The 7,224-nt window shown below is 43.8% G+C and overlaps 1 non-coding gene across 1 annotated transcript; it reads right to left on the bottom strand.

Moving 5' to 3' along the window:
* Window positions 1-897: 897 nt before the first annotated feature.
* LOC114816635 lies at window positions 898-1,034 on the bottom strand. The gene has a single exon (XR_003764436.1). It is a non-coding gene; the product is annotated as a small nucleolar RNA SNORA7 (small nucleolar RNA).
* Window positions 1,035-7,224: the final 6,190 nt, after the last annotated feature.

Here is a 7,224-nt window from a genome sequence, read left to right as displayed (position 1 = left end):
CCAAAAAACAAAGTATAGAAAGCACTTAAAAATATTATTAAGCAACCAGAACATGACAATAGTAATAATTTTGCTATTTTTAAGTGATTCCTGTATGCCAAGAACTGTACTAAGCACTGGGACAAATATAAGATAATCAGGTCCCACATGAGATTCACAATCTAAGAGGGAGAGAGGAAGAAGAGGGATTGAATCCCCATTTTACAAATGATAAAACTGATGCACAAAGATGTTAACTGACTTGCCCAAGGTCACAAACTAGGAATGTGACAGAGCAAGGATTAGAACCCAGGTCCTCTGACTCCCAGACCAGTGCTATTTTTTATGCTATTTATTAAGCACTTACTATGTGCTAGGCACTTTACTAAGCACTAGGGTAGACACAAGCTCATCACGTTGGACACAGTCCATATCTGCATAGGGTTTATAGTCTCAATCTCCATTTTCCAGATGAGGTAACTGAGGCCCAGAGAAGTGAAGTGACTTACCCAAGGTCACAAAGGAGACAAATGGTGGAGTGGGGATTAGACCCAGATCCTTCTGACTCCCAGGCCCAGGCTCTATCCACTAGGCCATGCCGTTTTACTCCAAAGGTTCCCTAAAATTGTTTAGAAATACCTGGCTTCAAGTCTATGACGGGGTTTCATGGGGATGATGCTGACCAGCTGTTCTCTATGCTCTTGTCTTATGCTGTCGTCTCCCACCCATAGCGACTCCATGGGCATGTCTCTCCCAGAATGCCCCACCTCTATCTGCAATCATTCTAGAATTGAATCCAGAGTTTTTCTTGGTAAAAATACAGAAGTGGTTTACCACTGCCTTCTTCTGTGCAGTAAACTTGAGTCTCCATCCTCGAATCTCTCCAATGCCACTGCTGCCCAGCACATGTGAGTTTTGACTTTAAACAGATTGTCTTCCACTTGCTAGCCACACCCAAGCTAGGAATGGAATGGGTATGCCTCTGCTTGACTCTCCCTCCCATACCCAAGACAGGTAGAGAATTGGAAACTCTCCAGGTGTGATCCTGAGAGGGGGTCTCTATGTTCACTAAAGACCAAATGAATCAACAAAAGGGGTTTTAGGATAAGCAGGTGATGCTTCACTTGGACTTTTTACTGGGATGACAGAGCACTGGAATACACCACTTAGGGAGTATTGAAGTATCCATCCATTGAGTTATTTAAGGGAAGAACAAGCACCCATCTGTTTTGGATGGTTTAGTCATTCATCTCCTTAGAGGCAGGAAACTGGACTAAATGGCCTCTCCAGCTTCCTCTCAGCTCTGGAATGATATGATTATGTAGAAATTCACTCAATCATATGTACTGAGCGCTGATTGTGTGCAGAGCACTGTACTGAGTGGTTGGGAGAGTACAATACAACAATGAACAGAATCCCTTTCTAGAGTGGGTGAGACAGACAACAATACAAATAAATTACAGATATGTACATATGAAAGCAGCTTGACAAAGTGGATAGAGCACGAGCCTGGGAGTCGAGAGGTCATGGGTTCTAATTCCAGCTCCACCACCTGTCTGCTTTGTGATCTTGGGCAAGTCACTTCACTTCTCTGTCCCTCAGTTACCTCATCTGTAAAATGGGGATTTAGATTGTGAGAACCCCGTGAGATAGGGACTGGTTCCAACTCAATTTACTGGTATTCACCCCATCACTTAGTACAGTGCCTGACACATTCTAAGTGCTTAAGAAATAAATACAATTATAAGTGCTGTGGAGCTGGGAGGGCAGAAGAATCAAGGGAGCAAGTCTGGGTGATGCAGAAGGGAGTGGGAGAAGAGGAAAGGAGGGGCTTAGTCTGGAAAGACTTCTTGGAGGAGATGTGCCTTCAATAAGGCTTTGAACTGGGGGAGAGTAGTTGTCTGTCAGATTTGAGGTTGTCTATAAATATACATAGAGCTGTGTTTTGGGCTCAAAGATTAGGAACGCATCCCTGAAAAGGGCAGCTTGCCCATGAACAGGCTGCATCCCCAGCAACCAAAAGGCCAACATGGGGCTACATTCTTGCATAGATCTTTATTTTAGGATGGTGATTGCGTGGGAGGAGAAAGATAGCCTAGCACCAGCAGGGCATGCACTTGAATTAGTTTTCAGGAGCAGTGAAGAGCAGTACTGAGCATCCATTTTGATGCTAATGATGCCTGTTGTTTTGTTGTCTGTCTCCCCCTTCTAGACTGTGAGCCCGTTGTTAGGTAGGGATTGTCTCTATCTGTTGCCGAATTGTACTTTCCAAACGCTTAGTACAGTGGTCTGCACACAGTAAGCGCTCAATAAATATGATTGAATAAATGAATCCACATTCCCTTATTCAGTTCCTTGAATAATCTGTGATTCTAAGAAAAGTTGGTGGGAGATTTCTCACCTACAGGAAGGACCCTGAGCCATAGTCCTCCTTCATTTCAGTCAAGGGTATTTAAAGCACTTACTGTGAGCAGAGCGATGGACTAATTGATGCTCAGACCAGCAGCAGTAGACTGGTTTTCTTGGCTATCCAGAAAACTCCCTTCTAGAACCACTGAAGGAGGGGAGAGGGATTATTTAGGAGTTCCTTGTTCTGTCAGAGTTTATGAAATATCAAATAGCTTGCCCTCATCCAGAAGTACATAATTGGTTTTATCCACAATTCCAGGGTTAGTTCAATTTCATAAACAAATACCAAAATTATCCAGAATCATGTACCCAATTATAGTTGACAAATATAACAAATGAATGTATTTATGTTTAATCAGAGAGGTTCCACGATAGAGTAGCTGGCTTTGGAACTACACATGGCTATCCATTAATCCCTGGGTCCCTACATGTGATCTTGATCTCCAAGTCCTTAATTTCCATAAAATTCACACTTTTTCTCCCTTCCATAATGCAGTTTTTAAAGTGTTTACCCATTTCCCAGTGAGTCTCATTCATTCATTCATTCAATCATTTATTGAGTGCTTACTGTGTGCAGAGCACTGTACTAAGCATTTGGGAGAGTATAATACAACCATAAGCAGTCATTCCTTGCCCACAACAAGCATACAGTCTAGAGTGCATCCTCCGCCCATTTATCCACAACCCTAGTGCTAATAGCTGAGTAAACATTTAGAAATGCCATACAAGCCATTCAAGGGAATTTGAAACATGTCAAGTTGAGGGCTGCCTATTTTCAACATTTTCTAAAAATCTTAGCCCTTATAAAAAGATTATTATTATAATTATTATGTACCATCGAGTCTTTTTTAATGGTATTTGTTAAGCACTTACAATGTGCCAAGTACTGTTCTAAGTGCTGATAATGATGGTATTTGTTAAGCGCTTACTATGTGCCAAGGACTGTTCTAAGCACTAGAGAAGATACAAAGTAATCAGGTTGTCCCACGTGGGGCTCACAGTTTTAAAACCCATTTTACAAGTGAGGTAACTGAGGCACAGAGAAGTTAAGTGACTTGCCCAAAGTCAAACAACTGACAGGTGGCAGAGTCAGGATTAGAACCCGCGACCTCTGAATCCCAAGCCCATGCTCTTTCCGCTAAGCCAAGCTGCTTCTCCTTCCAAATTCATAGTGAATCCATGGATATAATTTCTCCAGAATGTTCGGTCCTCTTCCATAATTCTAAACCTAATGGTTCTTCCATTATTGTTATTATGGTCTCTATCCATCTAGCTGCTGGTCTGCCTCTTCCTCATTTTTCCTGGACTTTCCCTAGCATTAGTGTCTTCTCCAGAGAATTAGGTCTCCTGATTATGTGTCCAAAATATGCTATATATAGCTTAACCCTTATATATAGTTTAAGCACTTTATTATTTTGTTGAAAATCAAGACAGCATCACCCCAATCTAGCATCTTGCCCTTTTACTGGAGTGGCCTAGGAAGTGGTAGTGGTGAGAGAAAGATATTCTGGGAAATCTTTAAAAATCTCACAAATCCTAGGTGCTGTGAGACTGAAACCAAGCATGCAGTGTGGCTTAGTGTAAAGAGCACAGGCCTGGAAATCAAAGGATCCGGTTTCTAATTCCTGCTCCACCAGTGTCTGCTTTAACTATCATCCCTATATGGATGACTCCTAAATCTACCTCCCCATCCCTGATCTCTCTCCTTTTCTGCAGTTTCACATTTCCTTCTGCCTCCAGGACACTCTATTTGGATGTCCCACCTACTCCTCAAACTTAGTCTGTCCAAAACATAACTCTTCATCTTCCCACCTAAACCCTGTCCTCCCCCATCTTTCCAATCACTGTAGACAACACCACTTTCCTATATCTCACAAGCCCACTACCTAGACATTATTCTTGCCTCATCTGCCCTACTTGTGCAATTTGTCACCATCAGCTCTACTTTCACAGAAGTGTTCTATCCACATCTACCCACTCCTCAATCAAGTACTCAATGGTTTTTATTTAGTGCTTACTGTGTGCAGAGCACTGCTCTAAGCACTCAACAGAGTACAATTCAGCATCAAACAGGAACTCTTTAACATCGGTTTTAAGCACTACATAAACTCATTTTCTAACTTAACTCACTGATTGCTACTACAACTCACCGTGCACACTTCACTCCTCTAACATCAATCTACTCATCTTCCCTCCCAAGCCCGGTCCTCTCCCAGACTTCCCTATCACCGTGGATGGCACGACCATCCTTCCCGTCTCTCGGGCCCGCGACCTCGGTGTCATCTTTGACTCGTCTCTCTCGTTCACCCCACACACCCTATCCGTTACCAAGACCTGCCGGTTTCACCTTTACAATATCACCAAGATCCGCCCTTTCCTCTCCACCCAAACGGCTACCTAACTGCTACAGGCTCTTGTTATATCCCGGCTAGACTACTGTGTCAGCCTTCTCTCTGATCTCCCTTCCTCCTCTCTCGCCCTGCTCCAGTCTATTCTTCACTCCGCTGCCCGGCTCATCTTCCTGCAGAAACTATCTGGGCATGTCACTCCCCTTCTTAAACACCTCCAGTGGTTACCTATCAACCTCCGCTCCAAACAAAGAGTCCTCACTCTAGGCTTCAAAGCTCTACATCACCTTGCCCCTTCCTACCTCTCCTCCCTTCTCTCTTTCTACTGCCCACTCCGCATGCTCCGCTCCTCCGCCGCCCACCTCCTCACCGTCCCTCAGTCTCGCCTATCCCGCCATCGACCCCTGGGCCTCGTCCTCTCGCGGTCCTGGAATGCCCTCCCTCCTCACCTCAGACAATCTAATTCTCTTCCCCTCTTCAAATCCCTACTTAAAACTCACCTCCTCCAAGAGGCCTTCCCAGACTGATCTCCCCCTTTTTCCCTCTGCTCCCTCTACTCCCCCTTCACCTCTCCGTAGCTAAACCCTCTTCTCCCCCCTTCCCTCTCCTCCTCCCCCTCTCCCATTCCACCCCCTCAGCACTGTACTCGCCCGCTCGACTGAATATATCTTTACCACCCTATTCATTTTGTTTATTTAATGAGATGTACATCACCCTGATTCTATTTAGTTGCCATTGTTTTTATGAGATGTTCTTCCCCTTGACTCTTTTTATTGCCATTGTTCTTGTCTGCCTGTCTCCCCCGATTAGACTGTAAGCCTGTCAAACGGCAGGGACTGTCTCTATCTGTTGCCGACATGTTCATTCCAAGCGCTTAGTACAGTGCTCTGCACATAGTAAGCGCTCAATAAATACTATTGAATGAATACTCCTTGTACCGCAATCTCATCTATCGCACTGCCAACCCCTTGCCAACATTCCTCCTCTCACTTGGAACTCCCTCCCTCTTCATATCTGATAGACCACCACTCTTCCCACCTTGAAAGACTCCTTAAAATCAGTCCATCAGTCGATTGTACTTACTGAGTCTTATTATGTGCAGAGCACTCTATTAAGCATTTTGGAGAGTACAGTACAACAATATAACAGACACATTCCCTGCCCACAACAAGCTTACAGCCTTGAGGCGGAGACAGACATTATATAAACATTATACATTATATATTATATTGAGGAGCAGCGTGGCTCAGTGGAAAGAGCCCGGGCTTTGGAGTCAGAGGTCATGAGTTCGAATCCCAGCTCTGCCACTTGTCAGCTGTGTGACTGTGGGCAAGTCACTTAACTTCTCTGTGCCTCAGTTACCTCATCTGTAAAATGGGGATTAAGAGTGTGAGCCCCACGTGGGACATCCTGATTCCCCTGTGTCTACCCCAGCGCTTAGAATAGTGCTCGGCACATAGTAAGCGCTTAACAAATACCAACATCATATAAACACATTTCTTCCATGAGCTCTTCCGTAAGACCTCATTTTCCCATCTCCCTCTCCCTTCTGAATCACTTGTGAACTTGGTTTTGTACTCTTTAAGCACTTGATATTGACCCTGTCTTCAGCCCCAAAGCATTTATGTCCATATCATAATTTACTGTATTGTCTGTCTCCTTCTCTAGGCTGTCAACCATTGTGGCCAGGGAACATATCTACCAACTCTGTCATATTGGACTTTCTGAAGCCTGTGGTACCATGCTCTACCCAAAGTAAGAACTCAATAAATGCCATTGATCGAGACTGATTGATTACTGTGTGACCTTGGAAAGTCAATTAACTTCACTGCGCCTCCATTGTGTCATCTGTAAAATTGGGGATTCAATACCTGTTCTCTGTCTCCTACTTGACTGTGAGCCTCATGTTGGATAGGGACTGCGTCTGATCTGAATAACTTGTATCTCTCACAGCACTTTTACACAGAGTAAGGACTTAACAATTATCATAATTATTATTATGCTAAAGTCTGCACAGGTAAATTCAAACATTTCAAATGAGCCAGAGCAGCTAGGGATTGTTGTGATCTAGGGAGCCCAGTTTAGCCAGGATAGTTCCAATTCTCAAGCATTTAGCAACATGGCACAGTAGAAAGAGCTGGGGCTTGGGAGCCAGAGGTCATGGGTTTGAATTCCGGCTCTGCCACTTGGCAGCTGTGTGACTATAAGCAAGTCAATTAACTTCTCTGTGCCTCAGTTACCTCATCTGTAAAAATGGGGATTAAGACCGTGAGCCTCACGTGGGACAACCTGATTACCCTGTATCTACCCCAGTGTTTAGAACAGTGCTCTGCACATAGCATAGTAAGCGCTTAACAAATACCAACATTTGTTATTATTGTTATTGTTATATTGTTATTTATTATTATTTGTATATTTAGATTGTAAAGTCAAATCAGAGCATAAGCTCCTTGAGCTCCTTACATCCTTTACTTCTACTTTGCTTTCC

Source organism: Ornithorhynchus anatinus, chromosome 1 (assembly GCF_004115215.2).
Source record: "Ornithorhynchus anatinus isolate Pmale09 chromosome 1, mOrnAna1.pri.v4, whole genome shotgun sequence".
Lineage (NCBI taxonomy): Eukaryota > Metazoa > Chordata > Mammalia > Monotremata > Ornithorhynchidae > Ornithorhynchus > Ornithorhynchus anatinus.
This window is presented reverse-complemented; position numbering and strand designations above follow the sequence as displayed.